The sequence below is a fragment of the Coturnix japonica genome, chromosome Z (assembly GCF_054131305.1).
Source record: "Coturnix japonica strain WE chromosome Z, WE-NBRP24, whole genome shotgun sequence".
Lineage (NCBI taxonomy): Eukaryota > Metazoa > Chordata > Aves > Galliformes > Phasianidae > Coturnix > Coturnix japonica.
In genome coordinates, this window is record NC_140702.1 from 5,995,345 (window position 1) to 6,017,099 (window position 21,755).

At 39.0% G+C, this 21,755-nt stretch overlaps 1 long non-coding RNA gene across 1 annotated transcript; it reads right to left on the reverse strand.

The window, feature by feature from the left end:
- Positions 1-20,311: 20,311 nt before the first annotated feature.
- LOC146753678 (uncharacterized) lies at positions 20,312-21,336 on the reverse strand. Its single transcript, XR_014939168.1, has 2 exons — positions 21,180-21,336; positions 20,312-20,460 (listed from the first exon to the last, which is right to left on the reverse strand). It is a non-coding gene; the product is annotated as an uncharacterized LOC146753678 (long non-coding RNA).
- Positions 21,337-21,755: the final 419 nt, after the last annotated feature.

Here is a 21,755-nt window from a genome sequence, read left to right on the forward strand (position 1 = left end):
ACAAACAAAAACACACAAAAAACAGTTCAAATAATACATCTAATATTATGTCCAATAGGAATTTGTTTTGACTTTGGCATAATTGAAGCATCTTATCATTTGCATCAGAATCAAGAACTACCAATGCTTTCTAACTCCAATCAGTCAAGTCAAGTTTTAAACAGCGCTTGCAAGCATTGCGGTAAGTTTTAAATTATCAGAGAAACATTAGGTCATTCACAGGAACACTGGAGCTATAGAACTAATAGAAAATAACCTTGGAATGGCAAACTCGCTGGGTGATGTGCCAAAAGCATGTATCTTTATACTGTAGTTTGAAGTTTTCAGTGCTCAAAGCTGTGAAAGAGTTGAAAACCAACACGCCCCGACATTTCATTCACTCTTTTTCTTATAGTTTCTGTTTGCGCTTAATATTATGTGATCTATACTTAAATGAAGTGCTTCATTTCTCTTTCTAATACAAATGAAGTTAATACTGAATTCGTATTTTGTTGTCGCCTTTTGTTGTATTCAGTCTTCAAAGCTCCAGTTTTTCTGGTTTTCATTGATTTAATTGAGGAGTTGTCAAAGTAGAGAAGGTGCACAATCAGACCTTTTCAGTATGATATAGTATATACACACATCTGGGTGACATTAAACTTCTTTTTAATGTAACTTACCCTTGTTGATGAAAGCCATGTAAGTGTTTAACGAATCACTACAATCAAAGATCATGAAGGTGTAAAGATTTACTGCTGACAGGAAAGATGCCATAAGCAGTGTTCCACCGGACTCAGTGGTGAGGTCAGTTTTGTTTAACATTTTTATCATTGATCTCAATGAGTGGATCAAATGCACCCACAGTAAGTTTGCAAATGACATCAATGTCTCAGCAGTGTCAATCTGCCTGAGAATTTGAAGGTTTTGCAGACAGATCTGCAGTGAGTCACATTTGTTGGTGTACCAACCAACAAGGCTAAATGCCAGGTGTTGCACTTGGGGGAAAACAACTCCACGCAGAACTACTGGACTGGGGAAGAGTGGCTGGGAAGCTGCCAGCAGAAAAGGGCTTTCCTACAGACACTTTTTATTCATAAAGAATTTCTTCAATACATTCACTCAGAACTCCAACACCCAAAAAGTTAATGTTCTTGATTCTTGTTGCAGGACTGTTTTCCACTTTGTAGAAGTGAAGTAGATCTAATGCACATCCCTCACAGTCCTGTCTGTCCAGGTACATGCACTGGTCCAGCTCCCTTCCACCGGAGCAGCCATTTCATAAGAACACTGTCACTTGAAAGGCTGAAAAGAGCAGAAAAATGAAACTCAATTTCTAAGGAAAAATAAAAAATAAAAAATCCCACTACTGTCAAAAGTTCTTTTCTTTTTCGTCTTTGCTTTTTCTCAGTTGCTTGAGAAAATCATAGGGATCTTTAATTGACCGAGGAAGCACTTAACACCCAATGACACCGATTAGTGCAGATTTCTAACTCTAGGGCTTGCTGAAACCACTAGAGCAGCTAAGTAGAATTGCTGCATTAAGCCATTATGATCATGTAAACAAAAATGTGCTGAGTCCATTAAATATTGAGAAGATAACTGTCTCATTGTCTTGTTCTATTTATGAATGTTTTTGCACACACAGTGTTCTGAGAATTACCTCAACAGATTTAACTCTGTTAGAAGGAAGTGCTTATTTTTGGAATAACAGATCTAAATCGTGGGATACAGACTTCCTTTCAAATCAACTGGTGAATTCATTTCTGACTCTGTACAGAGAATTCATGTTAGCAGTTAATTCAAATACTGAGCAAAAGAAAAGTGGAACATTGGAACCAAAGGTAGGTGGACAGATGTAAACACAGAATATTTTATTAGCAAGAAACAAACAAACAAAACAACAACGACAGCCCACACAGTCTCAGATTTAATGGTATTATCTCCATATTGTTTTCTCCATTGACATCAGAAAAGTAGTAATAATGGAAAACTGATGTTTTAAAATAAATAGTACTTTTTTTTTTTAATGAAGAAGAGAATAAAGCTAGAAAAAGTAATTCTGTAAATTATTTCCCACAGTGAAAGATTAAAAGGAACAAAACAGAAAGCAACGTAAACTTCTTGTCACAATAAAGAATTATATACAGCATTCAGCTTGCTAACACAAACATCAAACTTTTTTTGTTTAAGAACTATGCATATCTCGTTATAAAATGCATTATATATGATATTACAAAGAACAGGGAATTATTTTTTATGATAAAACATCTACAGTTCCTTTAATAATGACACTGGGGCACACTCTTAAACAATGTCTATGACTGCATAGTTAAAAAGAAAGATGGCTTTTCTTCTGAAGTAGGAAGGCAGAACAAACAAACGCAACATCAAAACATTGAAATAAGAGCAGCGTTTACTCTGTCTGTGTGCTCTGCACACAAGAAGTCTCCACGGCTTCTGAATGACCTGTTCTAGCTCTTAAGTGGGAAGAAAAACTGTGAATTTCTGGGAATGCAAAATTGTTACCAAAAGGAAGTTCTGTCTTACCAAGAGCAGAGCTTGAATTTGTCTTTCGGTTTGAATGGCCCCATCCTACCCTACAGGTCACTTAGGCAGGTCACTGAGAAGATGTCTTTTTTCTTTTTTCTTTCTTTCTTTAAAGAAACATATACATATACACACACATATATATGTAGTGTATATGCAAATATGTAACACAGATGCAAGTATATACACATATCGTATTGTCACCCTGAAGGGAATTTGAACATTTCAAACCTTTAAAAGCTTTGGCTGGACCAGACAGAACCTTTCCCCTTCCTCCTGGATGAGACAAACCAATCCACCTGCTTGGAGCCCCTGTGCATCCCCACAGCATGGCCAGGAAGCTTCTGCTTCCCCACCTCAGCATCTGCTCCAGCTCTGGATCACACTATGTTGCTACAGTTCCAGCCTGTGTCTGAAAAGTCTCACTGAAGACTAGTGAATCTTCTGTCACATAAGAATGATTAGTACTTATTAGCACTCATTAATCTCTACGTGCTGCAGGTGTGCAGTAGACTGACAGGCAGAAAATCTGTGTCTCATGGAGGACATCAGCACAAAGCAGCAGAGGCTATGACTATACTGACAGGCCAAAGTGTGCTATGAGCCCTGCCCTGGTGCACCCAAACTGTCTACTGAGACGTGTTTGGCTCATAGAAATTCTTGACCCATCCTTTGAGTTTGGAATGGAGGAGCACTGTTTGGCAGGCTGGGGACCACTCTGGTGGTGCAGTGCTATGTGAGGCTGTCCCAGGGCAGAGAAGCACTGCTACCTGACAGAAGTCCCAAAACATTGGACAGAAGACAGAGAATGCCTGAAGTCAGGCCAAACCTCCTTTCTCCCTTCAGCTTAGGTCTGAATTTCTCAGCGGCCCTGCTTGCTCTTACAAAGTGATTGGAGAGGGAGAACAAGGGAAATGTCTGTGCACTGGCTGCTGCAGCAGCAGGACCCAAGGATTAAAGCACATATAACTTTCCCAGGCTTCAGAAGGTCTCTACTTGACATTTTGGAGGCAAAACCCATCCTGAATGAGCTCTGATCTCCTACGGTGGGCTCTTTCTGACTGGTTGTCAGCCTTAAACAGGCTGGTTGAGAAAGCGCAACAGCTGCTGCAGCAGAGAAAGGTTAATCATTTATTCTGATTATTGGAGACATCACCACTACTGTAAATCAAGCAGGTATAATATAATTAGCCAGTTACATTTCCATTATTAAAAAATAATAAATAAATAAGCCTTCATTCACAAAAGTATTCAAATTTCAGTATATTTGTTTTGCTATTGATGAAACTGAAGTGATTTTCCTTCCTTTATAGCTCCAGGCCTGCATGTAGAAAACATCAACAAGCTTTGCACATTTTATGATAAGATAAACAAAGATATAAACAAGGAGATAAAACAGATACAATTATGAATGGTAAGTTATTCCAGTGTTTAAATTAATTACATGGTTGATGTGTGACCGTGTCTTTTTATCTTCTACTAACTACAAAAAAGAAAAAGATCAAGAAACAGAGATGGGGATATTTAAATTCTATTCTTCCTACTATAATTTAGCTTTAATCACTTCTGAACAATATTTGAGTTCTGTCCAATACAGTTGCCATGTTTAATACAAGGATTAAAGAATAAAATATACATGTCTTGCATATAGGAAGGAGTGGGGAGATTTTTTCTTTAAAAGAAGAATGCTGTGCATCAAAAGAAAAAAAGGTTCACATAAAGTAAAAAAGAAATAAAATGAAAAATTAGTGGTAATTCATGTTGCAGCAAATAGAGATGTATCTTTCAGGGAACAAAAGATCTGGGAAAATTTATTTAAATACTGTACCTAAAATTAGTAGCCTTTATAATCATAGCATCAGCTTTTCCTAACATAAATCCATCAAATTATAGAATCATAGAACCGCTTAGGTTGGACGGGTCCTTTAATATCATCCAGTTCCAACCCTCTGTCATGTGCTTGTTGCCACCCACCTCTAGACCACGATGCCCTGAGCCCTTCCAGCATGGTCTTGAGCATCCATAGCTTCTCTGGGCAGCCATTCCTCTTTGTCTTGTTACTATCCAACTGTGCAAAGTGTCAGTCTACTTCCAGTTTATAAGCTCCTCTCAGGTACTGGAGGGCTGCAGTGAGGTCTCCCCAGTGCCTTCTCTTCTGCAGGCTGAACAAATTGCCTTTCTGAGTGTGTCCAGATTCCTCTGGATGGCATCCCTTCCTTTTGTTGTGTCAGCTGCACCACTCGGCTTGGTGTCATCTGCGAACTTGCTGTGGATTCACTAAATCCCATCATCTGTGTCACTGACAAAGACATTTAAGAGTGCTGGTCCCAAGACAAACCCCTAGAGGACAGCACTTGTGACCAGTCTCCATCTGAACAGTCATCATATACCCTGAAGCGAGACTGATCATAAATACCCTTTAAAAACTTTAAAGCTGATGTAAAATTTATAGTTAAAACGAGGACTTCAATCAGAAACAACAGAGTTTAAAATCCAAATATTAATTAAAGCTATTACAATTACTAAAAATATAGTAACATTTATTAAAAGTTCTAAACCCTTTCTTCTCAAAATGTAGAAGAGTGGCAGAGTTGGAAAGCAGCAGAACTGTCCCATCCCATCCCTTCCCATCCCTAAAGATATGTACCTGATGCCAGTGGTAACAAAGCTAATTCTTTGCCATGGGCTGGGGCAGAAAGTCTTGTCTGTCTTATTCCCTAACTGAAATGCAGTCTGGATAGGAAGGATTTGTAATCACACTACTGCAAAACATCAATATCTGCCAGAAAACAAGAAGCTGCTGCTGCCTTGGACACAAATTAGATCAATTGGCCATCTGGGGTGGACACGTAGAATAACACACAGAGAGCATTGAGCAGCAGTTAGCCTCTTAAGGTTTCAGGAAAGCAATTAATCAGCAACTCCAAGATCTCATCTCTTAACAGTACTGCAGTTTGTGAAGAACTTTTGCCCTCAGTGAGATTTGAAGGCCCCAGATATAGACAATGCCCTCTAACAAGACAGTCATCTGTCTGTTCCTTACTTTGCAGAGAGGTGAACTTCCTCTGTTCTGCTGGATGCAGAAAAAGGTAGTCAGAACTTGAACAGCCCATAGGGATACAGGGAATGGAGCCTCAGTTTAGGTCAGCTTGTCTTGACTCACGCTGCTGGTCACCTTTCATCAGCTTAGAATAGTAAGTTCTTCCCCACCAGTGGAAGGGGAAGGATGGGAGCTGGTGACTTCTGGCACCTTTCTTTTGCCTACTGCTCCATCTGAAGGCTTCCAACGGCAAAGTATGTTCAGTGTCCTCAAGGCTGAGACTGAGCCAACCAAGATGAAAAGGGTGAGGATGCAAATGGTAATAGCGGGCAAGCCTGTTCAGCAGGGATTATAAGCATCCACCTACCAGCCTGACCTGTTACCTATAGAAGCTCACTGCTTGCTGGAGTCCAGAATCTGGAATGTTGTGGAGAGACTGCTAGGACTTGTCTGACTGTAAATATTAAGCTTGATATTCATCCATGTAGGCATCAATGATCCTACCAGGGGTGACCTGTAGAGATCATCAAAGATGTCTGCAGAGCTCTGGGCACATGGTCTTGGGCTTGAGGACCAGGTGACGTTCTCAGTACTAACAGCAATGGGACAGGAGAAGGGCACTGATATTGCATGTCAGTGGTTTTTTGAAGAGGTGGTGTTAGCAATCAGGTCTTGATCGCCATGGCCTTGGGACACTGTTTAAGAGTCAATGGCTCCTTAAGCAGGGAGATTGAATCAGATGAGTCTTGTTCAAACCACAGGGCTCTTCTCACCTTACCCACACAGTGATTCTGTGCATCCAAAGAAGTTAAATGTACATCAATCCAATCCCAGCTGAAGGATGCATATATTCTACACTTTTTGCTAAAGCTGCAAATTATTGCAAATTATAAGACCTAGATTACAGCCTTCCAATGGTATATTGCCAAACAAATATTTAAATTGCAACATTGGATTTGAATTACAAAGGAGACAGAAAAAAAAATATATTAAAACAGACTCTGCAGCCAGCAATTACAGTGAAGGCTAAATGGTATTATCAGATTCCATTTCATGGAGGAATACTCAGCTCTCCCCAGGGCATAGTCATAGGTTGCTCTATGGCAGATGAAAGAGCAAATGCTCCTTCTCCCTCCCTTAGAGTACTCCACTCCAAACTATACTGCATCTCTCCTTTGCTGGAGAAGTTTCTGCCATTTGAGGGAGAAAAGCTGAGCAGAAACTGGCAAAATTGTGCTTTCTTCAAGTATTGCCTCTATAAATAACTTAGGGACTCACAGCTTACCTCCAGCCAAACTGGCCTGAGGATGTGCTACAGTCACTGAGTTTCTGATAGTGAATGAGAGCTGAGCACTTGTGGAGAGAACAACACTGAGCATGGAAAAACAGCCCTACCTTCCTCCATGCTTCTTCATGGAGGCAATTAAAAAGCAAAATGAAAACAGAGGCATCAATTCTCCTCTCTCACTAGTTTGGAGCAGGCAGAGTTCCTCATAAGTTGACAAAGTTACATGAAGAAAACAAGTTAAGAAGCCTCTCCTAGTAGTAAGAATTTGAGGGAAGGAAATTTTTTCTTTCTTTCTTTCTTTCTTTCTTTCTTTCTTTCTTTCTTTCTTTCTTTCTTTCTTTCTTTCTTTCTTTCTTTCTTTCTTTCTTTCTTTCTTTCTTTCTTTCTTTCTTTCTTTCTTTCTTTCTTTCTTTCTCTCTCTCTCTCTTTCTTTCTCTCTCTCTCTCTTTCTCCCTTTTTTCATTTCTTTCTTCTTTTTTCCTTTTTATATTTATTTTTTTTCCTTTTCTCTGTGATCTGGTAGAAAATAGTTAAACGTACCAAAACAGAAACTTGTACCCACTCCCTTAAAAAAAATAAACAAATGTATCTCTAAGTATTTTTCTTCCATTGCCAAATAAATTAGAATCTGATATTCAGTAGATAACTGAATATCTACTATTAGTAGTTTAGTTTAACGTGGTGTTGCATATTTTCTATCAAACCATTGAGGGCTGCTTTTCATCTCCCACTTTAGATAAGCTATATAGCTCCCTTTGGAATTGTTAGATTAATTTGATTTGTTTTACAGTTGAACCTAGCTTTCCTTTTTATAAAAAATTTCCTTTTTATGGTGCAGTTAGGATGCTGTCTGGCTTTGCAATGCAACTTAGAGCTAAGAATGACAAATGAGAGACAAGTTCTGTTTCTTTTCCTCTCTGATACAAGAAGAACCAGAATAATCCAGCATGAGAATTGCAATGCTCCCTCTGAAGGTATTCAGTTCACAGTTTCTATGGTGAACCATATATTTTGTGCTGATGCATCACTGTGTTTCTGCATTTGTACTTCATATTGACCTCTGTCTAGAGGCATCTCTTTATTGATCTATTTATATATGGCAGCACAGATCAATACAAATATTCGCAAGGAATGTGAAGTTATTTTTGTGCATGTTAACAGGTGTATACAGAAAATACATACAGATATTGATGATGCTTCCAAGTCACTAGCAAAACTGATGACAGTGAGTTCTAAGAACAGCAGAGTGCTTGGAGCTAGTAATGTCTACATAACATAATGAGATATTGTGGTTTTTTTAGTGGGCAATTACATCTGTACAAAGCCCAGTGGGTAATTTTATTCTTCTGCCAATATGAAAAGATCTAAAACTGGGATACCATCAAGGCATTTGTAAGACACATCACCAAATAATTTATTCTTAACATATAGTTAGTAGAAAAAGAAGAAAGAAAATGCTGACCTCTTTTCCTTTAGGAACATGCCATCATATAAAGAAGTTGCTTTGCAGAGCTATGATTCAAATGCACATGAAAGGTCTTTGCACCAATTTTTAAAGAACAAAATCTGGAGAAGAGTACAAATCCAGAGGAAGAGGCTCTTTGTTACACTGCATAGCTCTGAGTCATTCTTTTGTAAAAGCTGCAGATTATTTCTGTCATTACTCTTTCAGTTCACGTTCTTATGTGAGGTCCTTTATTGACGTATATTCCCATGACCATACTGAATTTTCTGGTCTCTCACCTCTCTGTTATAAAAACTGTACTCACAAAGGTATGGCATAGAAAAAGCATCACATGACATAGATAAGCAATCTGATATCATACATATAACACTTACATTTTCTGATAATCCTTCTCACATGCATTTTTCCCTTAAATGAATAAAGTGCCTGAACAACTTAAATAGCAGTCAAAATGTGTTTAAATCCATCTTCATGCTGTTAACAGTGTGCAAACAGAAATATGAACTATGATCAATGAATACATCATTTGCAACGAGTACTTGTTCAGCTCTAGCATGTTCTTAGAAATGATAGGTAGCCATAAAAATGTAAGTCAGGCCTAGAGAATTACAGTCTTCACTAATACTAAATCTACACAGAAAAATTTGACCCAGTCAATACCATCTGTAACACAAAATAAATGTACGCTCATCTCATGAAGGAGCAGAAATGCAAGAGTGATGATGTGTACCTGGTACCATTACAACATTGTCTCCAGCTCATACTCCAGATGGGTACAGGAAAATGCACAAGTGTTTTGGGGTCAGAGTTTCTTGGACATGAGGTGGGAAGTTAATAACAGTAATGTGGGGCATTACCAGTTCTCTCTCCACCCATAAGAGGCCTCTGACTCATCCAGGAAATCCCTTCAAGTTTATGATGTTTATCGTAACAATTTCGTTAGATATCTTGTTTGATTAAATAGATCAGGCTTTCCAAAGCTGCAGATTCTCAGGATGAAATCTCAAAATATATAAATTTATCAAAAAGAAACAAAAATCTTCCACACAGAAGCAATAAATATTCATCAGTGTCTCTAAAATGATATATTTGCCCAAAAACATAAATGCCATGATTAGAAAACCCAGGGTTCTGGAAAAACTTTCCTACTAGGCTTCTTACCCTCTGTATCAAGGCTACGTCACTCTGCTGTTTCAGACTCTGTTTGGTAATGAAGAAGTGAGAATAACAATGACTTATCAAAGGAGTGGTGCTGTGATATAGAAGACTTTTTTCATATGTGGCTCCATAACCACGAAGAGTGGAGTCCTTGAATTCTCCCTTCCTCCATTCAGTGTCAGACAGTGAGTAGGTGCATCAACATTTGGTAACACTGTGCTGAAAATGTGATTTGGGAAGGAAAGAAAAGCCTTGAGTCCATGATTAAACTTGAATGAGAGTTCAGCTGGCTCCTTATCAACTGTTACTGTGTGAGGAGCCTGATTCTACCTGTCGAGCAATCCCTGAAGCTCAATATAAAGCAAAGCTCTTATGTTTCTATTGCACCCCTGTGCTTTGAAAATGCATATCCCCATAATATCTTTTCTTATTTTATTTTTCTCACTGGCTGTTCTAGTACATATGTATGCCATGCAGGTATGTTCCTTACTGTATTACCAGAAGTTTATGGCTTCCACAAACAGCTTCCATTGTTGTTTTTCTTTATTATCCATTTTAGATTTTACTTGCATAAGTGCAGAAGAAAAATAATGAGGAAAAAATGCTTGAAGTCTCAGTATTGTACAGTGAAAGGAAGACCTGGAAATGGAAGTCTTTGTAACAGAGTATGTACTCTCTATTAATACAGTCTATTAAATATTAAGACTGAAGCCAAAGTAGCTAAAACTGAGCGAAACAATTTGTGCAGATCGATTTCTGTTTGAAAACAAATTACCCTTTAGGTTCAAAGGCTGCTGTAAATGCAAACATCTACTGAAAACAAGAACATTTAGTTGTTTTTCTGTTTGATTGTTTTTTAAAAGGACTTATCTCCATGCATAACATCTCTCTGGGGTTTGTATGTGCACAACTCTCCCTTCTGATAGCTCCAGTGATAACAAAATGTAGATTTTTTTGCTTGTTAGTATAAATAAGAATCCGTGTTCTACACGCACTTATGTAGACAGCTGTATGACTCAAACCTATGGCTGCCACTGAGGACAGTGTGAAAATAAATAGGAAAGACTGAAGGCAACAAGTAAAAAGTATGCATGCATCACTGTGCATGTATACAACATACATGCACTACTACATGAAAAGAGATCCTTTTCCTTGGTTTCACAGTGCTATGTCCTTTGCTCTTTTACATTTTCCTTTAAGTTCTTCATAGCAGAGAGTGCTTTCAGTTGAAACCCTTTCATTACTGAACTCATCCTCAGAGCTCCATGGGCTGTGGGGATTTTTGGCTAAGTGAGAGGGCAGCTCAGAACAGAAGTTATAGAGAAACACGAAAAATTGTTCGGACACAGAAAAGGCTGCAGGATGGTGATGTGGGCAGGACTGTATTCTTCATTTAGATTTAGGGGATGCAGCACTGTAGAAAATGTCAGTGATTTCTTTTTGTGATGAGAAATGTTAAAATGTTGAAATGAAAGCTTAATGAGTGTTAAGTTAAGCAACAGTTCTTAACAGAGTATTTCTAATACTGTATATTGATAAATTTGGTACCAAAGTGGTAAACAAAACTTAGGTACCATAGCATTTTTCCTTGCTATTGCTGCGTGAACCTCAGCATTGGAAACACAGGCTTTTTTGTATGAGCTTGCCATTTGCATGAGAAGGACAGATGCAGTCTTTTTTCCCTGCTAAACAGAATACTTTTCCTACCTATTTCCTGCTTTTCAGAGGGGATTTGTCCCCATCTCTCTTGTCTTCAAAGCACCATAGCCAAAAACTTCATACCTGGGAAGTATTGGCAACAAGGTTGTGACATTAAACAAGTTTGACACCCCAAAACAGAAAGCCGAACAGATTCTGACTGAATCTGTATTAATCCTGAAGATATCAGTAAACCTCTTTGTGCACATCCTTCCTAAAGGAAAACTAGTGAGAAATATCAAAGAAGCAAAGCATATTTTGTTCCACCATCAGCATTAAGACAGGGAAGAAAGACAGGAACAGAGCAGGAAAAAAAAAAAAAAAAAAAAAAAAAGAAAGAAAAGAAAAAAAGAAAGAAAATATACATTTGGAGAAGAAAATTTGAACCATCTGCAAAGATGTAAAACATTCTTTCAGTGTGTTTTTAGTTCATTCAGTCTTGAACTATGTCATCCTGCATGGCAGCTTTGCATAAATGAAAACAGAGTATTCCTCTTTATCCCTCATGCCTCATGCTTCAGTCTGATCTAAAAACCTCTTTACCCACAAACCAAAACCAAGATCAAACAAAACAAAACCTCCCAGGAAGGATGCTTGGAGAGGTCATCCGATGACTGATGGTGTTTTATAGCTTTATTATGATATTACAGTAAGCATGGAAGAACAGGCACAATCAGGAATCAGCACTGTGAAATCAGGGTTATCTCTTATCTATTGTCTTCTCTGTACCTGTAGTAACTGTGTGTGGTTGATAACACCTCAGAAGGAAGGAATCTCTGCAGTTAACTCCTGATGTCATTCTCTCACCTAACTTCAAATTCTGTCAGTCCTCAGCCTTCAGAAGTTGAGATATAAGTAGATGGGTGATGTAGAAATGCAAAGGATAGATATGTGACTGACTGGACAGGAGTTTAAGGTGGGGGTTCATCTGTCAGGTTTTGTGTAGCAGTTTCCTGCTTTGTTACTGGCAAGAAGGCAGGACAAGATTGATGAGCTGAGAAAAATAATTTGGGACATAAAAATTGCTCAGTTCATCTGAACACCAGCATTATAAATTTAACAATAATTTAATAATTAGAATGATGTGAAACCTTCAGAAGTAAATCTGTCCCACACATTTATCATAGAATGGAATCACGGAATCGTAGAAGGGCCTGGGTGCAAAAGGACCACAGTGATCATGCAGTTTCAACACCCTCATCATATGCAGGGTCACCAACAACCAAACCATGCTGCCCAGAGACACATCCAGCCTGGCCTTGAATGCCTCCAGGGATGGGGCATCCACAGCCTCCTTGGGCAACCTGTTCCAGTGCATCACCACCCTCTGGGGGAAAAACTTACTCCTAAGATCCAACCTAAACCTCCCCTGTCTAACTTTAAAACCTTTGTCCTATCACTGTCCACCCTCATAAACAACCATTCCACCTCCTGTTTAAACACCCCCTTCAACTATTGGAAGGCCACAATGAGGTCTCCCCGCAGCCTTCTCCAAGCTAAACAAGCCCAGTTCCCTCAATCTTTCCTCATAGGAGAGAGGTGCTCCAGCCCTTTGATCATCTTAGTGGCCTCCTCTGGGCCTGCTCCAAGAGTTCCACATCCTTCCTGTGCTGGGGACCCTAGGCCTGGATGCAGCACTGCAGATGGGGCCTCACAAGAGCTGAGTAGATGGGGACAATCATCTCCCTCTCCCTGCTGGCCACCCCTGTTTTAATGCAGCCCAGCACACAGTTGGCCTCCCAGGCTGCAAGCATACACTGCTAACTCATATCCAGCTCCTCATCCACCAGAACCCCCAAGTCCCTCTCTGCAGGCCTGCTCGCGAGGAGATCTTCCCCAAGTCTGCATAAATACCTGGGGTTGTCTTGACCCGAGTGCAATTTAGTGTTCTTAATTTCGTGGTTTTTTTCTTGGAGAAAGAATGTCTTTTTCTTATTTGATTAAAGAGAGAGCCTCAGTGTTTATAAACTCTACAAGGTAGATGCATCAGTGTATTTCAGACATGCCTACATTCTATAATTGCTGTTTTCAGTAACAGTTGCAATGGGAATTTCTGAGTAACACAACGGTCATTACAGTAGTTGAGAAAATGTTTGCAGATAGGCGTGAGATTAGCATTTTCCATGCCAATCAGAGCATTGTTTCATATCTGAAGGATAAAAATTCTTTTTGCTACTACCTCAGGGCTTCAAAGCATATCATAAAGGTATAATGTCCTGAGAATTTCTAGCCATTCTGAGCTGGATGATAAACACACATTTTACATATAATACTCTCTGATGAGAATTCAGCAAAATATCTATGTTGTTTCAGAAGGGGAAAGGGAGAGGGTGAGGGAAGGGGAAGGAAGGGGGGAGGGAAAGGGTAGAAAAAAGAAAAAGTCAGGCACACGTTCTCTCTGTTGCAGTGAATATTTGCCTTGGTATCTGAAAAGAGAATAATATTTCTCTTTGGTACTTAACTTCTTGTGTTTCCACCCATTATTCAAAGTGTTTTCCTTCCACCCACCCATGTGACACTGCCTCCTTCATTTTGCCATTATTTTTGTTGTTACAATGATCAGCATCATGAAGCTTGGAAAGGAGACTGACTTCACAAGTGGCTGCTAAACATGACATCCTTGGACACCTGGAAGAATTTGCGAACACATGAGCCTCTTTACCAGAGGGCACACAAGTTGCAGCTAATCAGGTGACCAGAAGAGATATTTCAGAGAGAGGACAGTGAAATCCACTCAGACAAGATATTTTTGTAATATCTTAGGAAGACTGGCTTGTGTCCTGAACCCCAAAATCTACAAAGGACTGGAAGTAAAGTAATAGAAACTCTAGTGCCTCTTGCCATTTTATCTTGCTCAGTATCTTCTCTTTTTATAGAGTTTAATAGAATGCTGTTTTCTGTAAAGTTTTACTAAAGATTATTAAGAGTGCTGACATCTATAACTGCCATTCATGCTAGAGTTCTGTCCCAAAAGCAGAAAAGCTAATGACGGTAGTCTCAAAGTCATTCCTGATTCAGTTCTTTGTCATTAAGAATGATGTCTTCCTACAAGATTCGTCAGAGCTTCATGTTACATAAAGTGAATGCTAAGTAAAATATTCTACCAGAATACAAGAAAAACAATAACATAATCACTGATTCTTTCTTAAATCTCCTGTTACCCTAACGTTCACTAATTCTTCGTGACACCTAGTGACTGATTCATACAACAAGTTTTTTCTAATTTTAACTTACATCACAATTTTTTCTGTTATTACATCAAGTTCACTTATCACCAAATACTGGATGTTTTCTGCCATACTACAGATCGCGTATCTACTTGTTTTGCTAAATATTTTATTTCTTTTGCAAACACATTCATTACAGTTGGTTTTAAATGATGAATTATTTAAAAAAAAAAAAAAAAAGAAATTCAAAAGCAGTGTTATATTAACGACAGAGAGACAAGGAATTGTCTTGTGCTTTTTATCCTTTGGTAGAAGGCACTGCTGATAGCTGATAGACATTCAGTGCCCTTATTTGGCCTGGATAAGAATCTGTGTTTTGCCACCAGATTTTTATTTTCTCCAGTCTGTCATTTTCTCCACTGCTACTCTATGTGATATGACATGCTGTGCACTGATAGATATTGGCAGGTCCTGATTAAAATTCACTTTACACCGCCTGCATCCTTCAAAGGAACAAAAGTCTTCTTTTTGTTGTTGTTGTTTTTTAATCCTGAGAACTGAAAACTCATGTTTTCTTTGAGACACTGAGCATGAAGACTTTGTTTTCGTTTGATAAGCAACATCTGATGATTTGTCTCTTTTCAACTCAACAACTGGTCACTGTGGAGAACCTGCAAAAAGTGGGTTTTGGTGTTCTCAGCTCCAGGTGTTGCTGACAGCTTACGAGCTGCTATTTGACAAGTCCTTATCCTTACCAGTTTCTTAAGGTGAAAGACACAGGGAAATATCGTAGCTTGAGACATAGAATTTTTCAGGCTGGCTCTCAATGGAATCTGCTTCATTTCAATGCAGTTCTGTTCAAGTCAAGGCCATAAATTGTCTGGTAGTTAAATCTCGTTCCCATTCCACCCTGCTCAGCTTAAATATGGCACCTAAATGAAGGTAAATTAGTAAAAATCTGAAACTGTGCCAGGTAAACCTAAACAAAACACTTTTCTTGCAACTGTTCTATGATTTCAACAAATTTTGCCTGACTTCCAAGTAGAAGAATCATAACTCCTGTCTCCAGGAATACCTTGTGGGTTTTTCCTCCATGGGCATATGCAACAAAAGATTTTAGACTCTTAGATTTTGCCTTTCCCTTTAAGTAGTGCTCTGTCACTGACTGCTGGCGCTGAGTATACAATGTAATTGACAACCAAGATAAGAAAGACTTTCTAAAATAACATAGTGAGTTTAGGAGAGATTTGAATCCTGTATTTTCAAAGTCACTGAAGGAATCATAGTGGTTTCCTAACACATTACTTTGCTTTAATAAATGTATTCCTTTGGCCACACTCAAAGCACTCAGCAAGCTGGCTGAAAATCTGAAATCTGAGCAACAGAATATCAGCTTCATAGCTGAGACCTGCCTTGAGCAAAAAGTCTTCTGTGTTGCCAATCTTTCCTGGCACTCAGCCACTGAAGACAACTGTTGTTGGCACAAAAGCCTACAGAGAGCAAATTGGTCTTCCATTACTATTCCCTTAGTCACTATTTAGATGGTCTGAGAAGGCTGCCTGCTGCACTTCACGGCACAAGACTCATCTGCCACAATACTCTCACCTATAAAAATGGTGCTTCCTCTTGCCACAAGACTCAGGGAAGCCCAGAAAGCGCCATGTTTTGCATTAGGAACAGTCATATGCACAGCTGGCATATGGCCACTGATTATACTTGTAGGGAGGTGGAAAAAAAAAACCAAAGCAAAAAACAACAAAACAAAACAAAACAAAAACAGTCCTAGGTGTACTCATAGTTAAGGTCTATTAGGAAAACAAATAGTTAAGCTACCAGCGCGCAATAAGCAGGACTACAAATAAGAAGAAATTGAGGGCGTGAAGCTCAAATAGCTGATATATATGAAAGATTTTAAGAGAAAAATGAAGAATATCCAAATCATCTGATTCAGTCGTACCTGAGTCTTCTGCACAAAGCCCAGGTAAGATTAACAGCACATCTGAAGTAATGCTTGAAGACACATTTATTGTCAAGCATTGTTTTGCATCCTTATTACTTGTTCTTGCATGTAACTTTGTGTAGTAACACAGAAAACATGAAATAACTTTGTCATGGAGTGTTTTGATGTGAGAACATTCTCTGTTGGGTGAAATCCAAGACTAAAACATGGGGTTATCCCCAGTACATATATGCCACTAATAAGTTTAGTATGATAAGAAGGAGAAGAGAAAGATGAAACATCCAGTATGTCAGACACAAATCATCTAGTGCAGAATGTTCTAGTGAGATCTGTCTTTCTTTGCAGAGGAGGCTGAGCTTTTAACAGCTCTTCTGGATTTGCACAGCCAGATACAAACTCCCTCTTGGAAAAACTGCCTTTGTTTTCTATGCATTTCCCCTTGCTCTCTGCACATGCAAGACAGCACGTGCTCCTGTAAACTCTATTTCTTTTCCTCAGTACTTCACTGGGTTCAAAATCTGTCAGCATGTTTCCCACTTTCTCCTTTTGACCCTGAAGTGCAGGATCCTGACTACATTCTTTGCCAGGCCTGCATTCTTTGAGATCATGAACTCGATTAGTGCATGCTTTCTGCAGCCCAGTCTGCCTCTGATTTTGAACTTTTTTATGATCTCTTCCATGTTGGTGAGCACCAGATCCAGCACTTCACCTCTGGTTGGTTTGTCCAATATCTGAACCAGAAAGTTGTATTCCATGGACTGGAATCTCTTGACTCCTTGTAGCTCAACATGTTTTTTTCTCAGCAGATATGTGAGTGGTTGAAGTCCTCCATGAAGATGGGAGTCTGCAAGTGCAACACTTCTTGCACTTTTTGAAGCAGGAAGTCCTCATCCACAGGCTCTTCTTGATCGGTTGGCCTGTAGTAGACCCCAGCCACCAGGATATCATTTGTCCCACCCCTAACCTTAACCCATAGGCTCTCAGCTTGTTAATGACTGTTTCTCACAGGCAGTTCTTCCCAGTTTATTCACTTCTTAACCTCAGGTGAGACTCTTTCACATCTCCTGCCTCACCCAACTCTTCAAAAAAGCTCATAGCCCTCAGCCATGGTATTCCAGTTATGTTAGACATCCCACTATGTTGGGAAAGCAATAGTATTCCAATTGCACCATGGTTTCCAGTTCCTCCTGCTTACCTCTCATGCTGTGTGTTTTGGTATAGAAGCATTTCAGCTGGGCTTTCAGTCACATTGCTATCTTGGGGAACTTTTCACAAAAGCTCGGGGGAAAATCTGCACTATCTCTGCCTCCTGAAGCAGCAATGTTCCCTGACTCATCTGTTCCTCAGAAATACATCCCCCTCCCCCATCAAATACAGTTTAAAGCCCTGGTGATGAGCCACACCAGCTTGCTACCTGGTATTTTCATCATAACCTACAGCAGGCTGAGGGTCCTTGTTAGCACCTTGTCTAACTTACCTATGCTATCCTGCATGTCCTTGTCATGGGCATGCTCACTGTCACCCTCTTCCCCTTTCAAACCTAATTTAAAGCCATGTCAGTGAGCCCAGACAGCTCCTGGGCTGCAATACCTTTCCCCTTATGACCTAAGTGGATCCCATCAGCAGCCATTAGGACAGCTCCTAAACAAGTAGCAATTAAAAAAGCCTAACTTCATAGGTCTAACTTTAATAAACAGTCAGCATTCTTTCTCTTTGGAAAAGAATGGAATTGCCTCTCTTGTGGTCCAGTTTTGAGAATAACATTGATTATCTAGGAGAGATTCAGCCTGCAAATATCATAATCATGCCATCATAACTACCAAGGAAATGCTGCAGTCCTCCAGCACTTACTAACAGCCCAGTGCAGGCATACCTCTCGTACTGGTAAGGGCCTCAAACTCATGACAGCTTTATTCAGTAGAAGACAGCATGGTAGAAAGTGATTGTGTAGAACCACAATAGTAGCTGCATATTTACTGTTGTATTACAATAAAATTTGCCTTCTACACAATACTGTTGAAGCTAAGTATCTCACAAAGCAAGCTTGAACTTTTTTTCCAATATATTCAATATCCAACAACAAATCCACTTCAATCACTGGTTTCCAGAAAACAGATTATTCACTGTCCCACAGTGTTATAATTACCTTAGAAATGCTTAGGCTAGAAAGGAACTTAAAGTCCATCCAGTTCCGAACCCCTGCCATAGTCTGGTTGCCATCCACCAGATCAGGCTGCTCAGGGTTCCATCCAGCTTGGCCTTGGGAACCTTCAGGTCTGGGCCATGAGATCAGCTTGTATAGATGACAACCATCTCTGCTGCCTTTCCTATCACTGTAAGTTGTTCTCTTTTGCTTTCATCTAGTACAAGACCTTTAGAGTATCCTCTAGACAAAGGACTCCTTTACCTCTTGCAGGAGATAAACACCTTCCCTACAGCCCCGTTTCATCTTAATTCTAACAATGCTATTCATTGGAAACAGGCTCCAAGCAAATGCTATCAAAGTGATAACAGCCAGGCATGCTGGGGGACCAGTAGCAGGCATGGCTAAACAGGGAAAAGAGGGATCAAGAGGGAAAGGACAGGGTAGTAATGGTTAAGATCTGCCAGTTTACCAGATCCTGCTGCTGCTGAGTGGCAGACATTCTACTAATCAGCAGCCAGGGAAAGAGTCATTTGAGGTGGCTTTTTTTCATCTATTTTATTTGCCAGAGTAACCACATTAACAAGGGTCAATAGTTACAACACCTCTAATGTCCAGCACATAAACCATCATCTAACTGCCTGACTTGCTTATTGCCATCTGTCCCTTGAAGAGTTCTTATTTGAACTCAGCTGCTGCCAGTTTCTCATAAATTTATTTTTATAATTATATTCTTAAGTAGCATGAAAAAAAAATATGTATATTTCTGCAGGATTTTTAGTTTGATGATTCACAAAAAGGTTGTGCTTTTGCTGGCTGCTTTAGTGTATTATGTGCAATCCATTTGAGCCTGAAAAACAAAGTTAGAAACAGAAAATATACTAATATCTATGCTAACAGCTTTGAACAAAATTCTGATTACTGCTGCTGTATTTGCATCTCAGTGCCTCACAACCTGTGTAATACTTGAAACCAAAAAACCTATGTATAAAATAAATAAGAGCACGCACTTAAACATGCTTACAGAATTATGAGGCTCTGAAAAATGACATGTCATTCTGTTAGAAGCTATAAAAAATCCCAGCTGTTTGATACTGTGAGTGAAATATATTGGTTTTACATTTTATAATTTCAAACCCTGTTGTCAGCAGGCAACTTATGTTACTTTATATTCCACTCACCACAACCAACTATAATTCTTTCTGGCACAGCCAAGTAAAATATATCACTGTGTGCTGACACTACTTATTGTTTTTTGTCTCCTATAAATGATTTGTGTCTGTATTTTGAATTTTTGTAAGAGTATTTCCAGAAGATTTTAAAAGAAACAGTATATTCAGCAGAGCAGACATACCAGTATTTCAATAAATGGGGGAAAGCCTTCAGTTCATTGTATGTCCCTGCTTCATTTTCCTCCTTCTGCCTCTTGCCCAGAGTCCCTCTGGCCCCTCTTTTGTGCTCAGACTCATCAAGTAGTCATGGAATCTATTAAACTGATTGCTTCAGGCTATATGAGCATGTTAGTGCTGCTCACTCCAGCCCATAACTCATATATTGAAATGAATCGAGAATCAGTTTTTCTTTTTCTATATAATGAAGTACTGGTTAGGTGCACTTACGTTCCATCCACAGGGGAAGGAAATACTACTCACAATGAAAACAGACAGACGTATGAACAGGGCTGACTCTTTCATTGTGGCACCTTAAGCTAATTAAAAGAGTGACAGCAGTTCCTAGTTTCAATCATTTTCAAGTACGTTATTTGTTACTAAAACATTCATTCTGAACTTCAGACCTCCACTTTTGGTTTGGCAAGTCTGCCAGAAAGATAAAACATCTTTTAACTTATCAACAAGGCTCACAAGATTTAAAGCCTGGATATACATATTTTTAATTTTTTTTCAGTGGCTTTTGAGACAATACTTTTTAAATGCTTTTTGTTTTTAGCTCAGATGCCCTCATTTTCCTGCTTCTACTCTTCCTGTGTTGGAAGTACAGCATCCATTTTGTACTACCTGCAATAGAAAAAAAGAGTTAAAAAAAAAAAAAAAAAAAAAAAGATTTAAACACTGTCAGTATCTATGTAATTAGACTAATATCCGTGGAACTAATACTTCAATGTTAGCAGAAGGTAAAAAAGTATTACCCCCACAACTGATAGTTTCAAGCAACTATTTTACCAAAAACACTAGACATATTACCAGTGTAATGATCTTTAGCCTTTGACACTTTCAGGGCTTGTCCCTAGGGAAATCTCCTTCTGGAATGTTAATCTGTTGCTTCTCTGACCTACTACACATGTACCACATTATTATTACATCCCACATGCTTCCCTTTTCTTGCTGTCATTCTGACAATGAGGTCAGTGAGAAATTCATCTCCAGACCAGATACTTGGAACAAAGTGTTTGCCAATAAAGGAAATCAGACTAGAAACAGGTATTTTTAGAACTACTTTTCTGACACAGACCCAGCTTTCTAATTACATATTATGCTAGGTAATAGCTAGGTGGCACGTACATAACAATGATTCAGAGAGCGTTTGTGGAATGATCACAGGCCTGGCATTTCTTTCAAGCTTTTTATGGATTTTGCTTAAAACATAGATTTCCCTCTGACTAGAACATGGGAATATGTAACACCAAAATTTTCCTAGCCCACATCATAATTCTCCCATTTGTCAGGTATTTTTCCAGTGTAGTGGGAGAATAAAACATACAGTTTTTACCACTTACCCATCAACCCTCAGGGGAGAAAAGAGGGGAACACAGACAGAAGATGCTCCCTGCTCCTGAATGTCTTTGTGGCCTTCCATTGGACTCTCTAGAAGTTCCCTGTCTTTTCGAACTGAGGAGCCCAGGAACAGAAACAGCATTCTAAATGTGGACTCACCTAGGCAGAGCAGAATGGAGGATAACTTCACTCACTCTGCTGACCATGCTCTTCATGATTCACTCCAGGAAACCATCGGCCTTGTTGGCCACAAGGGCACACATGGCCAAAAAAATGCAAATATTTTTGTGTTTAGATCTTTTAACCTTATATTGGTTGGGACACTAAATATTTTTATGCTATTTTATCCAACAGATATCTACTTCAGGAGCCAGTTGTTGAAAAACTGTATGAAAATCTGCCTAACAGCATAATGAAATCATGTAGATTATTCTGAATTTATGAATTCTTATTTTGAATTGTAAATTTCTGATCCAAATTAAACTGTTTGTTTCAGGATGATTTCTTTCTCCTCTCAAGGTGAAGGGAGGAGGTTTAGTCCTTAAAGCTGTGTAGATTTTTGGTTTTTGTTGTTTTTT